The 20,223-nt window shown below is 38.7% G+C and overlaps 1 protein-coding gene across 1 annotated transcript in view; it reads left to right on the forward strand.

Moving 5' to 3' along the window:
* Positions 1-20,223, forward strand: part of Arhgef4 (Rho guanine nucleotide exchange factor 4) — a 206,320-nt gene that overhangs the window by 69,642 nt on the left and 116,455 nt on the right.

Raw genomic sequence — 20,223 nt, forward strand, 5'->3', positions numbered from 1 at the left:
TAGTGGAGGTGTAATTTGGCCATGCATCAGTCTAAATATTCCCAGTGCTGAGCTCAGAGCCCAGTATGGAGTACAGATTCACCACACAATAGTGAATGAATACATTTTAAAATAAGAGAAGAATTGTGGATTTGGGCTGGGAGAACCACAAGGAGCAGTAGCACTGAATGGGTTGCTGAGTTGATCGTGGAGGAGAGGAAATGGGAGGTAGTGTTGAGTAGAGAACTCCAAGGCAGCATCAGACACCAGGACCATGGAGCTCAAAGTTCTTGTTCTTCTTAATATCTCTGCTTAAATGTGCCCTTAACAAAGTGACCTGGGAAGAAATGAAACATGTTTTCAAGAAAGCTTCAATGTATTTTCCCCTTCCGTGAATCATTTTAATTAGAGTGAAGGCTGAGGCAAGGGATGGAAAATTCCCTCTTCCTTCACCCTGACAGATCTTGCTTCGTGAGAATGGTACTCATTCCATCTGATCCCAGAAGTTGTCTTAGAATCCTGCACCACAATGCATTTGGCAGCCATTACCAGTCAATGAAAGTTGAAATATGATACAAAATAAAATAAAAACCGTTATTAGTTAACAGATTAGGTGTCCATGGATGAATTTATTTATTAATCAAGCAAGCATTTCCTGAGTCTAGGTAATTTTAGGCAATATGTGTAATATTTTAGTTATTTGAAATTTAAAAGAGTATAACAACTTATGCATACAGTGGGTATGATCTTTGAATACCTTGTATATGCTAGCCACAATGGGTTCAGGATTAAACAATGAACTAGAAATAGATCTTTTCATCAAAGAATCCATAGGGACAGAATATGTTGATAAAAAAAACATGACAAAGCAGAGGAAAGCTGCAAAATTCTTAACAGCCAAGGAGCCAAGAAACAGGAAGTGGCTAAAGGACAGATATAGTCCTTGAGGCTACATGCCCAGTGACCCACTTCCTCCAGCCAAGCTCCACCTGACTGTTGTTTCCACTACCCCCTAGTATGTCCATTCACATTAGTAATCCATCAAATGGATTAATCCACTGATGCAATCATAGCCCTCATCTTTTCACCTCTGAATATTGCTTCACTGCCTAGCACATGGGGTTTTGGGAGGGGGCATTCAAAATCCAAATCTTAACACAGTGGTATATGTTTTAGGCTATATAATGATATAATTGTTATGTATGTCCAAAGAATTATGAGATCCTGTGAGTCTCCTACTATTTGTAGAAACTCATCTGAACTCTGTAGAAAATTTAGAATTCTTATTGAAACTTTACCAAAAAAAATGTGAATTGCAGGGGTTTCTGCCATGTCCCACATGGATGAGGGAAGGGTCAACTGTCAGAGCACAGTGCCAGTGATAAATCAGTTAATTACCAACAAACTTGTCTAATCAATAAACACACAAGAGTCAATACTCTTTTAAAATGCAAGGGGGTGAGGCAGATAGGGCCATACCAGATCTGGCCTTCAACAAGATGGAGAACCTCACCTTTACCTTTACTTAGAGTCACACAGGTAAAGGAACCCGGACCACGAGGGGCTTCTTCTGTGAGAAACAGGAGGAGTTGGAGTTAGGAAAGCCATTTGCTTAGGAAACTAGCATATCCCCAAACACTAAGCCACTCCCATAAAGGGCCACCTACTCCCTTGGCAGTCTGGAACAGTCTCTCATGGCTGCCAGTTCCTGGGAGTCAGCCCTCTGTAGCCCATAGCTCTGCCAAGTCTGATTCTGCTAGGCATGGATGGCTCCCCACATGAATCTTCTAGATATTAAAAACAAGAATAAAAGTAGTAGTCCAATAGAAGGATCAGACATTGCTGAAGGTTGTTCACTCTTACTTAATTTTGGGTTCTGTGTTTGTAGTGATATTCTGAAATCCTGCCATGCACAGGATTGGGTCATGGCTCACAGCATTAGTAGCTCATCACAAATCATGAATCAGTTGTCTAGGGACTTCTAGGCATGGTCGAAATGCTAAGATTCATAAGCAGACCATCTCTCCATTTGTAGGTCTTCTCTAGTGCCCTCATTTACTGTATATCCTTGACGGTTATTTTCACAGGATGTAGAATTTGCAATTGGCAGTGCAAATTCTGTCAGTTCTGCAAATTTTACTGGATATAGAAATGTTTCTCATTCAGCATTTGAAAAATACCCATTTTGTTCTTTGCCTCCATAGTTTGAGATGAGAAATCCAATGTCATTGAAATTATATTTCCTATTTAAAAAATAACACATCATTTTTCTTGGACTGCTTTCATAAGTTTTTTTTCTCTGTCTTTAGTTTTTACAAATTTAATTATGCTCCATCTCAGCATGGAATTATATCTTTTTGTCATATTTGGAGTTTGCTCAGTTTCTTTATCAAATTTCAGACATTTTATTGAATATTTCTCAGTCTTACATTCACTCTCTTCTCTTTGTGAGACTCTGATGGCACAAACATTTGCTCTTTTGTTATGACCCCACAAATTCCTGAAACTCTGTCAATATTGGTACCACCTATTTTCTTTCTATTCTTTTGATTTGTCTTCAATTTCACCAATTCTATCCTGTGTTGTCTTTATACAACTACTGAGCCCATTCAGCAAGTTTTTATGTCTTTATGGTTTTCAGTTTTATAATGTCTATTTGTTTTTTGGGTTTTTTTTTTTTTTTTTTTGAAAATTATTTTTTATTGCCTAGATTTTCTGTATTTTCAAGGAAAATCATAATGACTTATGGAAGTATTTTTATGATGGTTGCTTTAGAATTTTGTCAGGTAATCCCAACATTTGACTCAGATCTTTGTGGGTGTCTGTTGATTGCCTTTCTCATTCATGTAGTGATTTTTTGGTTCTTAGTTTGATCAGTGAATTCCAATTACATCCAGGACATTTTGATCCAGAGTCTAAGACTCTGGATCTTATTTAATCTTCTTTTTCCTTGGCAAGCAGCCCCCAGTTGAGAGGCACTACTAGAGTAGGTTGGCTGTATATGTTGAACTTCCCACTGGGTCCTGAGGACACCACCCTAATAAATATGGAGCATTGACTCACACTGCCGCCCTGCCGGGAAGTGAAGAGGGAAGTGGGGCAGGGGGCCTGACTCACGCTGCTTTCTTGCTGCAGGGAAGGGTGGAAACCCAGACCCCAGTTGGGCCGTGATGACTGCAGAGGAGAGGAGGGGAGAGGAAGGGCAAGCGGAGAGCCAGCTAGCTCCCCGCACCCCCACCCCCATTTCTCCCATCTCTCACTGATAGTGGGTGAAGGGAGAGGTTGGGCAGGGGCAGTGGGGGGCATGTTAGTGGAGCGTAGTGGTTTATAACTCCTCACACTCTCTCATTAAGTCTGATGGCTACTGAGTTGGGAAGAAAGCTTAGCTCTCTCTAGACCCTTGACACTCCTCACGCTGGGAAATCAGAACGCCATCAACCTCCACCCAACAGAACAGGGGACATGCTCCCTGGTGAGGCCCTTGACTCCACCTATTGAGGCGGTGCCCCCAGAAGAGGGGGTTAGGGCAGTACTCTCACTGCCTGCTTCCTGGAGGTAAGGGGACTCTTCTGTCAACTGGGCTTTTGGTCCTGGGACCAAGGGAGGGTTGTATAGTTTTAGTTGCTGTTTGGAATGGCGTAGGTATTGCCAAAACAGCATTCCACTGCGTGGTCACCCTTTTCCAGGTCCTTTGGCTAGCGAGGAACAGTCTCTCTTAGGGCATTTTTGTGCAAGCCTGTTCTTGGAACAGGGTTGGAGGTTCTCTGATATGTGAGAGGCAGTAAGGAAACCAGAGGATTCACATCTTCCTTAAGTCCTGGCATCTCTAAGTAGCTGACACCCTCTCCCCACCTGTCAGAGACTTCCTGTGTTCTCTGTGGTGTTACATCTACAGTTTATTGTTACAAGGGAGAGGATGAGGGAGTATTGGAGTCACTTCATCTTTGGTGGAACCAAAAATCTTTTTAAAAAGTCTTTCAATAAAGTTTTAAATGGAAATGGAAATGGAAACGTCTTAAAGTTTAAAAAGGTTTTTTTTTTTTTTTCCATGAAATTCTTAGATATGTTTTTGAAATATATTCTTAGGCACTGAGGTATGGTTTTTGCTGCTTTTATAAAAAGCAGTCTCTTTCAATTGCACTGTTTAACCATTCTTGGATAGAAAACAATTGTAGAAGTACAGTTGATAATATTTATCTCTTGTGCCTGTAATTTACCTGAAGGTTCTTGTGGAATTTCTGTGGTATTTCTATGGATGATGACTCTTTTTCTTCCTTTGCAATTTTTATATATTTTGTTGCTTTTTTTCTCTCTCTCTAGGATCTTTAAAACAATGTCCAAATTGTCAGAACAGTCATCTTTGTCTTATTTCTAACTTGAAAAGGTAAAGTTTAATTGAACGTGATGTTTCCTATAGACCTTTAAAAGTATCCTTCATCAGATCTTGAAGTTTTCTTACTTTTGTGTTTTGCAATGAAGAATGGTTGTTGATTTTTCTAAACATATCAAGATGTCATTTTTTTCCCCTTTACTCTGTTTTGTGGTAAACTAAATCTACTTACGTAAGAATAATTCCACATTTTTCTACATCGTTAGATGCATCTTTACTATTACAGTATTTAGAATTTTGCACCTGCATTTGTGGGTGATATTAATGTGTTTTGTGCTGTCCCTATTGAGTTTTTGTGTCAATACTACACCCACTTCATTAAACAAGCTGAGGAACCATCCCTCCTTTTTAGGTTTTTGCTGTGTCCTGGAATTTTTGGTAGAGCATTCCTTTTAAAAACATACGAATGTGCTATTTTATAGGGCTTTCTTTTTAAGAAAGAAATTTAGCCTGTTGCTGAGTGCCTGCTGATGCTCAGGGACTATACTAGATATTTATATACCAGCTTGCTAAATCACACGTCAGCTGCAAGACCCATTCCCGTCTTTGGAGACAAGAAGAGAGAGGCACGCAGAAGTAAACAGAAGTAAAGCGTAGTTGCCAATCTGTGTTTCCACAATGGCTGTACCATTTTATAGCCCATTAGCAATGTATGTGTGATCCAGTTTATCTGCCTTCTCACCAGCCTTGATGATGTCACTATTTGTGTGTGTGTGTGTGTGTGTGTGGTTTTGTTGTTGTTGTTGTTGTTGTTTTGTGGTGCTGAGGACCAAACTCAGGGCCTTGCGCATGACAGGTCAGTGATCTATCACTGAACTACATCCCCAGCCAGTCTATATATCAACTTCAGTGAAATGTCAGTTCATGTCTTTTGCCCATTTTTCAATTTATTTATTTATGCATTTCTACTCATATTTGAATATTCTTTGTATATTCTAGGTCCTGGTCCTTTATGATACAATGCTTTGTAAATATTTTCTACATCTGTAGTTTGTCTTTTCATTCTTTCAGCAGGATCTTCTACAGGGCAAAGTTTTAAATTTGGATGAAGTCCAGTTTATGAATATTCTTTTTTGGATGATGCTTTTGGTGTCAATTCAAAACACTGTTTGTTTAGTCCTGGATTCTAAATATTTTTCTCCTATTCTTCTCTAAAGCATGTTTTTCCCCCTAACAGTTCTATATTTTACATTTACATCCATGGCCCATATTTGGTTAATTTTTGTATAGATGTAAGACGAGGTCAAGTTTCATTTCGTTTTGTTTTGTTTTGTCTGTCCCTATGCATGCCCACGTCCTCTAGGATCAGTTGTTGAAAACTTATTCATCTTACATTGCATTTGCATCTTTGTCATATCATATGGATATCATATGGATATCAGTTGGGCATATCATATGGATCTATTTCTGCTTTTTCTCCCCTGTTACATTGATCTATGTGTCTGTACTGTTCTGGAAATATATCTTGATTACTGTCAGTATATAGTAAACCTTAACATAGTGATTCCTCAATATTTATTTCTTGAGATAGGGTCTCACTAAATTGTTTAGGGTCTTGTTAAATTGCTGAGACTGGCCTTGAATTTGTGATCTTCGTCCCTCAGCCTCCTGAGTAGCTGGGAACACTTTTTTTTTTTTTCAAATATTTTTAGCTATAGTTGGACACAACATATTTATTTATTTATGTGGTGCTGAGAATCGAACCCAGTGCTTCACACGTGCTAGGCAAGTGCTCTACCACTGAGCCACAACCCCAGCCCCACTTTATTTATTTTTAAAACTTTTTTAAAAAGTTATTCTAGGTCTTGTGCCTTTCCATATAAGTTTTAGAATAAGCTTATCTATGCCAAAAATATACTTTGCTGGAATTTTTTTACTTGGTCTAATTAATTACACATCACAGTAGAAAGCATTTTGACACATCATACATAAATGGAGTATAACTTCTCAGTTGTGTGGTTGTACATGATGTAGAGTTACTCAGGTAATGTAATCATATATGCACATAGGATAAGAATGTCTGATTCATTCTACTATCATTCTGACCCCCATACCATCTCCCCTCCCTTCTCTCCCCTCTGCCTAGTCCAAAACATCTCTATCCTTCCCACCACCCTTATTGTGAATTAGCACCTGAGAAAACATTCAGCTTTTGGTTTTGGGGGATCGGTTTATTTCACTTAGCATAATATTCTCCAATTCCATCCATTTACCTGCAAACGCCATACTTTTATTCTTCTTTAAGGTTGAGTAATATTCCATTGTGTATATATACCATATTTTCTTTATCCATTCCTCAGCTCAAGGGCACCTAGGCAGGCTCCATAGTTTCGCTATTGTGAACTGAGCTGCTATAAACCTTGTTGTGGCTGCATCACTGTAGTATGCTGATTTTAAGTCCTTTGGATATAAATCTAGGAGTGGGATGACTGGATCAAATGGTGGTTCCATTCCAAGTTTTCTGTGGACTCTTCATAATGCTTTCCATTGTGGTTGCACCGATTTGCAATCCCACCAGCAATGTATGAGTGTAGTACCTTTTTCCCCACATCCTCACCAATGTTTATTATTGTTTGTATTCTTGATGTGATTGCCATTCCAACTAGAGTGAGAGGAAATCTCAGTGTAGTTTTGATTTGCATTTCTTTAATTGCTAGAGATGTTGAGTATTTTTCATATATTTGTTGATCAACTATTTCTTCTTCTATGAAGTATCTGTTCAGTTCCTTAGCCTACTTATTGATTGTGTTATTTGTTTTTTGGTGTTAAGTTTTTTGAGTTCTTTATACATCCCAGAGATTAACACTCTATCTGATGTGCCTGTGGTGAAGATTTTCTCACATTCTGTAGGCTCTCTCTTCATGTTATTGTTTCCTTTGCTGTGAAGAAGCTTTTTAGTTTGTTTCCATCCCATTTATTGATTCTTGTGTTTACTTCTTGCACTTTAGGAGTCTTGTTAAGGAAGTCAGTTCCTAAGCCAACGTGGTGAAGATTTGGGTCTACTTTTTCTTCTATTAGGGGCAGGGTCTCTGTTCTAGTATTTTGCTGGAATTTTGATAGGAGTTGCATTAAACTAATAAATTTGGGAGAAATGATACCTGTACTCTATTGAGTTTTTCAATCTATTAGCACTGTATGTCTTCCATTTACTTAAACCTTGTTTGATTTTTACATCAGTATTTTGTAATTTTCCTTATATAGTAAAAGAAGCTTATTTAGCTTACAGTTCTGGAGACTGAAAGCTCAAGATTGGACAGATCCATCTACTCACACCATCTAATCCCTAAAGCCCAGCCCATGGAAACTATCAAACTTTCATCCCTGTAGATTTACCATTTCCAGAATGTCATATAATGAGATCCTATACACAGTTCTTTGAGTTTGTCTTCTTTCACTTAGCAAAATGCATTTGTAAATCTTTCAAGTTATCATATGATCACAATTTGTTCTTTTTATTGCCAATTATATTTCATTGTGGGGACGCACCAGAGTTCATTTGTCTATTCGTCATTGGCTAGGTTATTTTCAGTTTGAGGAGACTATGAATAGAATTGTTTTAAAAGTTTACATATGAGTTTTCGTATAGACAGAGTTTTTTTTTTTTTCAGTTTACTTAGGTAAATATCTAGAAATAGGTTTCTTGGGTAGTATGGTAAGTGTATGTTTTATTGTAAATTGTGAAAATTTTTCAAAGTAGTTATTCAGTTTTTCATAAGTGCCCACACCCTATAAGAGTTCCAGTTGCTTTATGTCATCAAAAATTGATATTGTCATTATGTTTAATAAGTTTTTCTAATTAATAGGTCTGTAGTGCTATCTCATTATGGTTTTAAATTTTAGTTCCCTACTGACTAATGATGTTGAACATTTTTTCACCTGCTTATGAGTCATTCAGATATCATCTTTGGTAAAATGTCTATTCAGATCTTTTTGCCCATTTTTAAGTTAGTTATTTGTTTTCTTATTGTTGAGTATTGAGAAGTCTTTCTATTTTCTGGATATAAACCCTTTATGAGGTATGTACTTCAAAATATTTTCTTCCAGTTTGTGTTTTATCTTTCCATCCTCTTAAAGTGTCATTTGTATGAACAAGTTTTTAATTTAGATAAAATTTGATTTATATATTTTTTTCTTTTAAGGGTTATTCTTTAGGCCTTATATTTGAAAATATCATTTGTCAAACTCAATTATGCATACAATATCTTATGCTCTACTCTTTTTCAAAAAATTTTATTTATTCTTTTTAATTATTCATCACAGTAGAATGTATTTTCACACATCATATATACATGAGGTATAACTTCCCATTTTTGTGGTTGTACATGATGTGGGGTTACACTGGTCGTGTTTTCATATATGAACATAGGAAAATGATGTGTGATTCATTCTACTGTCTTTCCCATTCCCATCCTCTCTCCCTTGCCCCCATTTCCCCTTTTTCAATTCAATGAACCTTGACTCTTCCCTCCCCCAGCCTATTGTGAATCAGCATCTAAATATCAGAGAGAATATTCAGTCTTTGGTTTGGGGGAATTGGCTTACTTCACTTAGCATTGTAGTCTCCAGTTCCATCCATTTACCAGCAAATGCCATACTTTCATTCTTCTTTATGACTAATATTCCTTTTTGTATGTATACTACATTTTCTTTATCCATTCATCTGTTGAAGGCACCTAAGTCAGTTCCATAGCTTGGCTATTGTGAATTTAGCTGCTATAAACATTAATGTGGCCACCTCACTATAGTATGCTGATTTTAAGTCCTTTTGGTATATGCTGAGGAGTGGGCTGAGTCAAATGGTGGTTCCATTCCAAGTTTTCCAAGGAATCTCCATGCTGCTTTCCAGAGTGGTTGCACTAATATGCAGTACCACCAGCAATGTATGAGGTGTACCTTTTCCCCCACATCTTTGCCATCATTTATTTTTACTTATATTCTTGATAATTGCCATTCTGACTAGAGTGAGATGAAATCTCAGTGTAGTTTTAATTTGCATTTCTCTAATTGCTAGTGATGTTGAACATCTTTTTATATATTTGTTGATGCTTCATATTTCTTCTGTGAGGTGTCTGTTCAGTTCCTTTGCCCATTTACTGACTGAGTTATTTGTTTTTTTGAGTTCTTTATATATCCTGGAGATTAATGCTTTATCTGAGGTGCATGTGGTAAAGATTTTCCCCCACTCTATGGGCTCTCTCTTCATGTTCTTGATTGTTTCCTTTTCCTATGCTCTATTCTACAACTTTTTTTTATTGTATACAAATAGAATACATGTTGTTTCTCTATTTGTACATAGAGTCAAGGCATACCACTTGTGTAATCATACATTTACATAGGGCAATGATGTTTGATTATTTTTTTCCCTTCCCCCCCACCCCTCCCACCCCTCTTTTCCCTCTATACAGTCCTTCTTTCCTTCATTCTTACCACACTCGTTATCCCTAACCCTAAACCTAACCCTAACCCTAATGCTAAACCCTCCCACCCCCCATTATATGTCCTCATCCGCTTATCAGCGAGATCATTCGTCCTTTAGTTTTTTGAGATTGGCTTATCTCACTTAGCATAATATTCTCCAATTTCATCCATTTGCCTGCAAATGCCATAATTTTATCATTCTTCATTGCGGAGTAATATTCCATTATATATATATGCCAGTTTCTTTATCCATTCATCAACTGAAGGGCATCTAGGTTGGTTCCACAATCTGGCTATGGTGAATTGAGCAGCAATGAACATTGATGTGGCTGTATCTCTGTAGTATGCTGATTTTAAGTCCTTTGGGTATAGGCCAAGGAGTGGGATAGCTGGGTCAAATGGTGTTTCCATTCCAAGCTTTCTGAGGAATCTCCACACTGCTTTCCAGAGTGGCTGCACTAATTTGCAACCCCACCAGCAATGTATGAGTGTTCCTTTTTCACCACATCCTCGCCAACACCTATTGTTGCTTGTGTTCTTGATAATCGTCATTCTAATTGGGGTGAGATGAAATCTTAGGGTAGTTTTGATTTGCATTTCCCTTATTACTAGGGATGTTGAACATTTTTTCATATATCTGTTGATTACTTGTACATCTTCTTCTGTGAAGTGTCTGTTCATTTCCTTAGCCCATTTGTTGATTGGATTATTTGTATTCTTGGTGTAGAGTTTTTTGAGTTCTTTATAGATTCTGGAAATTAGCGCTCTATCTGAAGTATGGTTGGCAAAGATATTCTCCCACTCTGTAGGCTCTCTCTTCACATTTCTGATAGTATCCTTTGCTGAGAGAAAGCTTTTTAGTTTGAATCTATCCCAGTTGTTGATTCTTGCTTTTATTTCTTGTGCTATGGGAGTCCTGTTAAGGAAGTCTGATCCTAAGCCAACAAGTTGAAGATTTGGACCTACTTTTTCTTCTATAAGATGCAGGGTCTCTGGTCTGATTCTGAGGTCCTTGATCCATTTTGAGTTGAGTTTTGTGTAGGGTGAGAGATAGGGGTTTAATTTCATTCTATTGCATATGGTTTTCCAGTTTTCCCAGCACCATTTGCTGAAGAGGCTATCTTTTCTCCATTGCATATTTTTGGAACCTTTGTCTAGTATGAGAAAATTGTATTTATTTGGGTTTGTGTCCATGTCCTCTATTCTGTACCATTGATCCACCTTTCTATTTTGGTACCAATACCATGCCGTTTTTGTTACTATTGCTTTGTAGTAGAGTTGAAGATCTGGTATTGCGATAACCCCTGCTTCACTCTTTCTACTGAGGATTGCTTTAGCTATTCTGGGTTTCTTATTCTTCCAGATGAATTTCATAATTGCTTGCTCTGTTTCTGCAAGGTACATCATTGGAATTTTAATTGGAATTGCATTGAATCTGTATAGCACTTTAGGTAGTATAGCCATTTTGACAATATTAATTCTGCCTATCCAGGAACATGGGAGATCTTTCCATCTTCTAAGGTTTTCTTTAATTTCTTTCTTTAGTGTTCTGTAGTTCTCATCGTAGAGGTCTTTCACCTCTTTTGTGAGATTGATTCCCAAGTATTTTATTTTTTTCGATGCTATAGTGAATCGGGTAGTTTTCCTAATTTCTCTTTCTGAAGATTCATCACTTATGTATAAAAATGCATTGGATTTATGAGCATTGATCTTGTAACCTGTTACTTTACTGAATTCACCTATTAGTTCTAAAAGTTTTCTGGTGGAATTTCCAGGTTCCTCTAAATATATAATCATGTCATCAGCGAACAGGGATAGTTTGAGTTCTTCTTTTCCTATTCGTATCCCTTTAGTTTCTTTGGTCTGTCTAATTGCTCTGGCTAGAGTCTCAAGGACGATGTTGAATAGAAGTGGTAAAGAGGGCATCCCTGCCTTGTTCCAGTTTTTAGGGGGAACGCTTTCAGTTTTTCACCATTTAGAATGATATTGGCCATGGGCTTAGCGTAGATGGCCTTTATAATGTTAAGGAATGTTCCCACTACCCCAATTTTTTCTAGTGTTTTGAGCATGAAGGGATGCTGTATTTTATCGAATGCTTTTTCTGCATCTATTGAAATAATCATGTGATTCTTAACTTTAAGTCTGTTGATATGGTGAATGACATTTATTGATTTCCAAATGTTGAACCAACCTTGCATCCCTGGGATAAAACCCACTTGATCATGGTGCACTATCTTTTTAATATATATTTGTATGCAATTTGCTAAAATTTTGTTGAGAATTTTTGCGTCGATGTTCATTAAGGATATTGGTCTGAAATTTTCTTTACTCAATGTGTCTCTGTCTGGTTTAGGTATCAGGGTGATATTGGCTTCATAGAACGAGTTTGGGAGGGTTCCCTCCTCTTCTATTTCATGGAATAGTTTGAGGAGTATTGGAATGAGCTCTTCTTTAAAGGTTTTGTATAACTCGGCTGAGAACCCATCTGGTCCCGGACTTTTCTTTGTTGGTAGGCTTTTGATGACCTCTTCTATTTCATTGCTTGAGATTGGTTTATTTAAGTTGTGTATGTCCTCCTCGTTCAGTTTAGGTAATTCATATGTCTCTAGAAATTTGTTGATGTCTTCGAGGTTTTCTGTTTTGTTGGAGTATAGATTTTCAAAATAGCTTCTAATTATGTTTTGTATTTCACTCGTGTCTGTTGTGATGTTTCCTTGTTCATTCCGAATTTTAGTAATTTGAATTTTCTCCCTCTTTCTCTTTGTTAGTGTGGCTAAGGGTTTATCAATTTTATTTATTTTTTCAAAGAACCAACTATTTATTTTGTTAATTTTTTCAATTGTTTCTTTTGTTTCAATTTCGTTGATTTCGGCTCTGATTTTAACTATTTCCTGTCTTCTACTACTTTTGGTATTGGTCTGCTCTTCTTTTTCTAGGACTTTGAGCCATAGTGTTAGGTCGTTTATTTGTTGATTTCTACTTCTTTTTTTGAATGCGCCCCATGAAATAAATCTTCCTCTAAGTACTGCTTTCATAGTGTCCCAGAGATTTTGATATGATGTGTCTTTGTTCTCGTTTACTTCTAAGAATTTTTTTATTTCCCTCCTGATGTCTTCTGTTATCCATTCATCATATAATAGTGTATTATTTAATCTCCAGGTATTGGAGAAGTTTCTGTTTTTTATTCTGTCATTTATTTCTAATTTCAATCCATTATGATCTGATAGAGTACAAGGTAGTATCTCTATCTTCTTGTATTTGCTAACTGTAGCTTTGTGGCATAAAATATGGTCTATTTTAGAGAAGGATCCATGTGCTACTGAGAAGAAAGTGTATTCGTTCTTTGTTGGATGGTATATTCTATATATGTCCGTTAAGTCTAAATTGTTGATTGTGTTGTTGAGATCTATAGTTTCTTTATTCAATTTTTGTTTGGGCGATCTATCCAGTGGTGAGAGAGGTGTGTTAAAATCGCCTAGTATTATTGTTTTGTAGTCTATTTGATTTCTGGAATTGAGAAGGATTTGTTTGACGTACGTGGATGAGCCAATGTTTGGGGCATAGATGTTTATGATTGTTATGTCTTGCTGATTTATGCTTTCCTTCAGCAGCATATAATGTCCTTCTTTATCCCTTCTGACTAGTTTTGGTTTGAAGTCCACATTATCTGAAATGAGGATGGATACTCCAGCTCTTTTGCTGTGTCCGTGTGCATGGTATGTTTTTCCCCATCCTTTCACCTTTAGTCTATGAGTGTCTCTTTCTATGAGCTGAGTCTCTTGCTGGCAGCATATTGTTGGATTTTTCTTTTTAATCCAATCTGCCAGTCTATGTCTTTTGATTGATGAGTTCAGGCCATTAACATTCAGGGTTATTATTGTGATATGATTTGTATTCCCAGACAATTGACTCATATTTGTTTTTGACATGATTTGGTTTCTCCTTTATTTGGCTATTCCTTTAGGCTAGCGCCTCCTGTTGCTGATTTGCATCGTTGTTTTTCATCTCTTCCTCATGGAATATTTTGCTGAGAATGTTCTTTAATGCTGGCTTTCTTTTTGTAAATTCCTTTAGCTTTTGTTTATCATGGAAGGATCTTATTTCATCGTCAAATTTGAAGGTAAGTTTTGCTGGGTATAAGATTCTTGGTTGGCATCCGTTTTCTTTCAGGGCTTGGTATATGTTGTTCCAGGCCCTTCTAGCTTTTAGGGTCTGGATTGAAAAATCTGCTGATATTCTTATTGGTTTCCCTCTGAATGTAATTTGATTCTTTTCTCTCGCGGCCTTTAAAATTCTGTCTTTATTTTGTATGTTAGGTATTTTCATAATAATGTGCCTTGGTGTGGGTCTGTTGTAATTTTGTATGTTTGGAGTTCTATAAGCCTCTTGTACTTGGTTTTCCATTTCATTCTTCAGATTTGGGAAATTTTCTGATATTATTTCATTGAATAGATTGTTCATTCCTTTGGTTTGTTTCTCTAAGCCTTCCTCAATCCCAATAATTCTTAAATTTGGCCTTTTCATAATATCCCATAATTCTTGTAGATTCTGTTCATGATTTCTTACCATCTTCTCTGTTTGGCCAACTTTGTTTTCAAGATTAAATAGTTTGTCTTCAATGTCTGAGGTTCTGTCTTCCAGGTGTTCTATCCTATTGGTTATGCTTTCTATGGAGTTTTTAACTTGGTTTATTGTTTCCTTCATTTCAAGGATTTCTGTTTGTTTGTTTGTTTTTTCAGTATCTCTAACTCTTTATTGAAATGATCTCTTGCTTCCCGTATTTGGTCTTTTAACTGTTGATTGGTGCGATCATTTAATGCCTGCATTTGCTCTTTCATCTCCTCCTTCAATGCCTGCATTTGCTCTTTCATCTCCTCATTTGCTTCCCTGATCGTTTTAATTATGTACATTCTGAACTCCCTTTCTGACATTTCTTCTGCTGTGCTGTCATTGGGTTTTATTGATGTAGTATCTAGGTTTGTTTGGGACATTTTCTTCCCTTGTTTTCTCATATTGGTCAGCTGTCAGTGGGACCCTGAGATATTGCAGATTTCCGCTATTGGCTTATAGTGTCCCGGTAGACTTCCAGTGTATCACCTCCCAGCCTTCAGTAGCCTGATGTCTTGGAGGAATTTGATAATGCAGTACATCCGAAGAAAGCTGCCCCTAGCCCCCTACTGGTTCCAGGGTTTGGAGCTGGCTCTGTGCGGAAAGGCTCTCACTGGGGCCTGCACCGTGCAGTTGGCCGTGTGGGAGGAGCCCACCGCCAGAGTGTGGAAGGCTACCTGGGGAAGACTCTAGCTGCCCTGCCCTGCTCTGATAAGCCACCTCTATCTGTGCCTGCCACCCGGGCCGAGCTTTACCCAGTGGGCAGACTCACCCGTGGCTCTGTTTCAGTCCGAGTCTCTCAATGCCTCCCCTTCTTAACTCCTGGGTTCTGGAGCGACTGGGGATGCAGTCACCCTCTAGGCCTCCATCTTGGATCGCCCCATGGAAAGAGCCTGCGGCCAGAGTGGGCAGAGCCACCTAAAGAGGTCTCTGACTGCCCTGCCCTGATCCCAGAGGCTGCTTGCGGATCGAAGCTCTCCATTGGTTTGGGGACTTGTGGCTGGTTCTATGTAGAAAGCCTCTCACTGGGCGGTCTGGTCCGAGAAGCTAGCCTTGAAAGGCACCTCCCACCGCAGGGGTCCAGGCTGCTTGGGGAAGTCTCTGGCTGCCCTATCCTGGTTCCTGCAGCTGCTTGCATGCCGGAGTACGCTGGGAGTACGCTGCGCTGGCTCCAGGACTTGGAGCTTGTTCTGGTCAGAAAGGCTCTCACTAGGGGGCCTGCTCCGAGAACCTGGAGAAGCTGGCTGTGTGGGCGGGGCCCACCGCCGGAGTGCCCAGGGCTGCCTGTGGAAGACTCTAGCTGCCCTGCCCTGCTCCGATAAGCCACCTCTATCTGGGCCTGCCACCCAGGCCGAGCTTTACCCAGTGGGCAGACTCACCCGTGGCTCTATTTCAGTCCGAGTCTCTCAATGCCTCCCCTTCTTAACTCCTGGGTTCTGGAGCGACTGGGGGTGCAGTCTCCCTCTAGGCCGCCATCTTGGATCGCCCCGAGAAGAGAGCCTGCAGCCGGAGTGGGCAGAGCCGCCTGAAGAGGTCTCTGGCTGCCCTGCCCTGATCCCAGAGGCTGCTTGCGGATCGAAGCTCTCCGTTGGTTCGGGGACTTGTGGCTGGTTCTATGTAGAAAGCCTATTCTACAACTTTTATCCTTTAATTTAAAACCAGCTTTGGATCATTTTTGTATGAGGAGTAAGTTATGCTTCAGGGTTCATTCTTTTTGCACGCTGAACTATTTTTTAACAAGACATTCTTTCTTCATTGATTTGCCTTTACACCCTGTCAAAAATCAACTGTACTTATGTGGGTCTATTTTGGGGTTCTCTATTTTGTTCTACCAATCCATCTGTCTTTCCTTTCATTGACTCCAAGTTGCTTTAATTACTGTTGCTTTACAGTTAGTCTTAAGGTAAGACAGCGTGGATGTTCCAGCTTTGTTCTTTTTCAAAATTGTTTTGGTTACTCTAACTCCTTTGCCCCTCCATAAAAATTTTAGAGTCAGTTGATATATATAATAAGCAAATATGCTGCAATTTTGATTAAGATTACATTGACTCTGTAGTTAAAATTAGGGAGCATTGACCTCTTAGCAAGCAATAAGTCTTTAAATCTATGAATAATAAAAACAAATCCCACTACTGTGTATAATTATAATGTACCAATAAAATTTTTTAAATGAAATTAATCTTAAAAAATAAAAAATGGCCAGGCATGGTGGTGCATACCTATAATCCCAGAAGCTCAGAAGGCTGGGGCAAGAGAAGTGAGGTTAAGGCTAGTCTCAGCAACTTAGTGAGACCCTAAGCAACTTAGTGAAATCCTTGTCTCAAAATAAAAAGGGGCTGGGGATGTGACTCAGTGGTTAAGCATCTGTGGGTTCAAAATCCCCAGTATCAAAAAATAAAATTGATTAATTAATTAATTATAAGTAAATAACTAAGTAACTAAATCCATTAACCCCATACTCTGGCCACATCTACTTCTCTGACCCTTCTGTTTTTCTCTTATAAGGACCCACACAGACAGTCCAGGATAATCTCAAAATCTTCAACCTAATCACATTTGCCAAGTCCCTTTTGCCATAATAGGTAATATTCACAGTTTCCAGGAATTAGGACATAAATATCTTTTGGTGAGATGGGTATTATTTTGCATACCATAGTCTGTAAGGAATGACAAGAAAAAAAATTTAGTGACCTAGATTGGAAAGAGTTTTTAAATTCAATACGCACACAAAAAGATGACATACAAAAAAATTGGGCTTCATCAAAATAAAAACCTTTGGGCTCTTTAAAAGGGATTGGTAATTAAATGAAAAGGCAAGCCACAGACTGGAAGAAACTATTTACAAAACATATCCAACAAAAGACTTACATCTAGAATAGATAAATAAGTTTTAAAACTCAAGAACACAATTCAGTTTTTAAAATGGGCAAAATATTCAATATTGTTCAGATGGGAGCAAAGCATTTAAAAAGATGTTCAACGTCATATGTGATTAGGAAAATGCAAATTAAGACTATAGGGATACACCACTTCAATCAATAGGATTATTATAGTGAATAAGACCGGCCACACCAGGTGTTGATGAGAACGTGGAGCAGCTGAGGGAGGGAAGAGAGAATGGAGAACCACTTGCAGTTCCTTTTTGTTTTTGAATATTTTTAGTTGTAGATGGACACAATACCTTTATTTTATTTATTTTTATGTGGTGCTGAGAATCAAACCCAGTGCCTCACACACGCTAGGCAAGCGCTCCACCACTGAGCCACGACCCAGCCCCACTTGTAGCTTCTTAAGAAGTTAAACATGTACGCCTACCACTGACAGCATCACCTCCACTCCCCAGTATTTTTCCAAGAAAAATGAAAGCACACATGTTTGTACAGTGACTTATGCAGAAGCCACAAGTCACATTACAGCTTTATTTGAAAAGCCAAACAGTGGGAACAACTCAGATGTCCGTCAGCAGGTGAATGGGTAAACACATTGTGGTATAGCCATACAATGGAACACTACTTGCTAATTAAAGGAATGGATCCTGACCCATACAACAAGCCAGATAAATCTCAAAATAATTGTGCAGAGTGAAAAAGACCAGACAAAAAATAATACATACTATATGGTTTCATATGAAATTCTAGAAAATGTGAATTTGATCTGTAGTGAAGATTGTCTGGGGTTGGGGGTGGCTGAGGCAAGAGGATATTAGGGATAATAAAGTAAAAACCTTCATCAGTATTCTTACCAGGCTCCAGGATCCAAAAATAGCAGATCAGGCCACTCGCTCCAAACACCAAACAGAAAAGGTAATGATGAGAAGCAGGAAGAGAACTTTAATAAGGCCATATTGAGAAGGCATAATGAGATCCAGCATCTCAGCCCTGTCTTTGGGGTGCTGACATGATCTGTAGGTTTAAAGTGAGGAAGAATTGGGCAGAATTAAGCAGTCTTGACCAAACTGTGTTCTGGTTGATCGTCCTCTCAGTTCTGGTTCTGCAGGGTAGCTCTGCAGAAGCTCTTATCACCTGAGGGGGCTTCCCAGGATGCAGGATGTGTATGAGGATGTGATCGTGGAGGGGGATGCAATTCAGTTCCCAGGAGATGTTTGCTCCTACTCTTCCTGGAAGTTGTAGGACAATGACAGTTAACAAATGGAGGCATTTGTCAATTTCCTCTTTTAATTCTGCCATCATTAAGCTACACATATCTTAGGTATCTTTAGACACATGTACTAAGTGGTGATTTCTACAGTCTTCTCTGGGCCTGCGTATGTGAGCACTATTGCCAACAAGCTTCTATAAAAATGACATCAGGCTATGGCATTGTTGAAAGGATCACCCCGATGTCCCACAGTCAGAGGTCAGTCCTTGGAATAGTGACCTGTTTGTCAAGATGAGGGGTGTGAAGTTCTCTTACAGACAGGAACCACTTAGCGGGAGCACTCTAGTGACTTGTCAGTTTTTTCATTAGCAACAAAACAAACTTGCCAGTTGCACAGTTTTCTATGTGTGTTCACACCACATCTCACTTGTTCTCACCCTGACTTGGGAGGTATGTAGGATGAAGTCTGTACACAGAGGCAACAGAGTAAATTCCTACAGTGAACTCCTGGCAGAGCCTGGCTTCCCTAACTTCTATCTCTTGGACACCCCATCACAACGACACAGCCCTCCTATACTAATGGTTCGGTTTTTAATAGTTCCTTCCCTCTTCCCAAGTCCTTCCTGCTTTGTAACACATTTGAAACTAAATTATCATATTATTCCTGCCACCCTGCCCCTTAATTAATAACCTACACCTCATGCACTTTGGTGTTTATTTTCCTTCTCTTAGTTAAGATGGATTAAAAGCGATTTTACTTTGAGAAATCTCTTATGACAAGTGCCAGGAAATTATGCTTGGAAAAGTACAAAATTTGTGAGGCATCTTGGCTATAAGAGGGACTGAGTGTTTGCCCCACTCCTGGCCTGGGAGATTTGGGGGAGGTTGGTAATTGAATGTTGTGCATAGCACTAGCTCATAATTGAAGTCATTGCATGCGCTGAGACAGGCTATAGTCATCGTGCCTGACAGAAGGAAGCCAGGCCCCCCAAACATACTGTGGATTCTGTCCATGTGAAACTCCAAAGCAGGCACATCTAGATCGTGGCAGAAAGCAGGTTATTGGTGGAGGTAGGTGGTGGGGTGGGTGGGAATTGGCTAGGAAAGGGTAGGGACTTTGGGGAGGAAAGTGGAAATAGATATTCTTCACAGTGGTAAGTACACAGGTGTACATATTTGTCAAAAGTTGAATCTTTTGACAAATCCTTCCTGCTTTGTGACATATTTTGAATGTATAGAAATTCATGTTAATAAGTTGATTAAGTAATGAATGACCATGGAAGGAAATTCTGCAAAGTTCTTGCACAGTTCTCTAGTTTTCAAAGCTGCTTTGGGCATTTCTAACATCCCAAAATGTGTTTGCAATCTCATTAGTTCTCAAGGCTTTTGTTGTTTTGTTTTTTGCTTCTGCAAACCAAACTCAGAAAACAGTTTTAAGTGCAAGGTTTTTTGTAAGCCAGCTGGTTACATTAGAACAAACAGAACACAATGCAAACTTATTAATTTGTTCCTTCTTGCTGAAAAAATTAGGCAGAGATATGCTTTTCCCCATGAGTCATACAACATATTTATATTTGTTGAAACTGCTCATGCTCCTTCAGTCTATTCTGATTTTTAATAGGGTTGTTTTAATATGTGCTACATTTTTCCCTACTGTTTGGGTTTGGCTTCATCACTTGTTTTCTATGTTAATAAAAGGTAGCTCTTCATGCTTACTTCCCTTCCTAGGG

Source organism: Sciurus carolinensis, chromosome 3, assembly GCF_902686445.1.
Source record: "Sciurus carolinensis chromosome 3, mSciCar1.2, whole genome shotgun sequence".
In the NCBI taxonomy this organism is placed as follows: domain Eukaryota; kingdom Metazoa; phylum Chordata; class Mammalia; order Rodentia; family Sciuridae; genus Sciurus; species Sciurus carolinensis.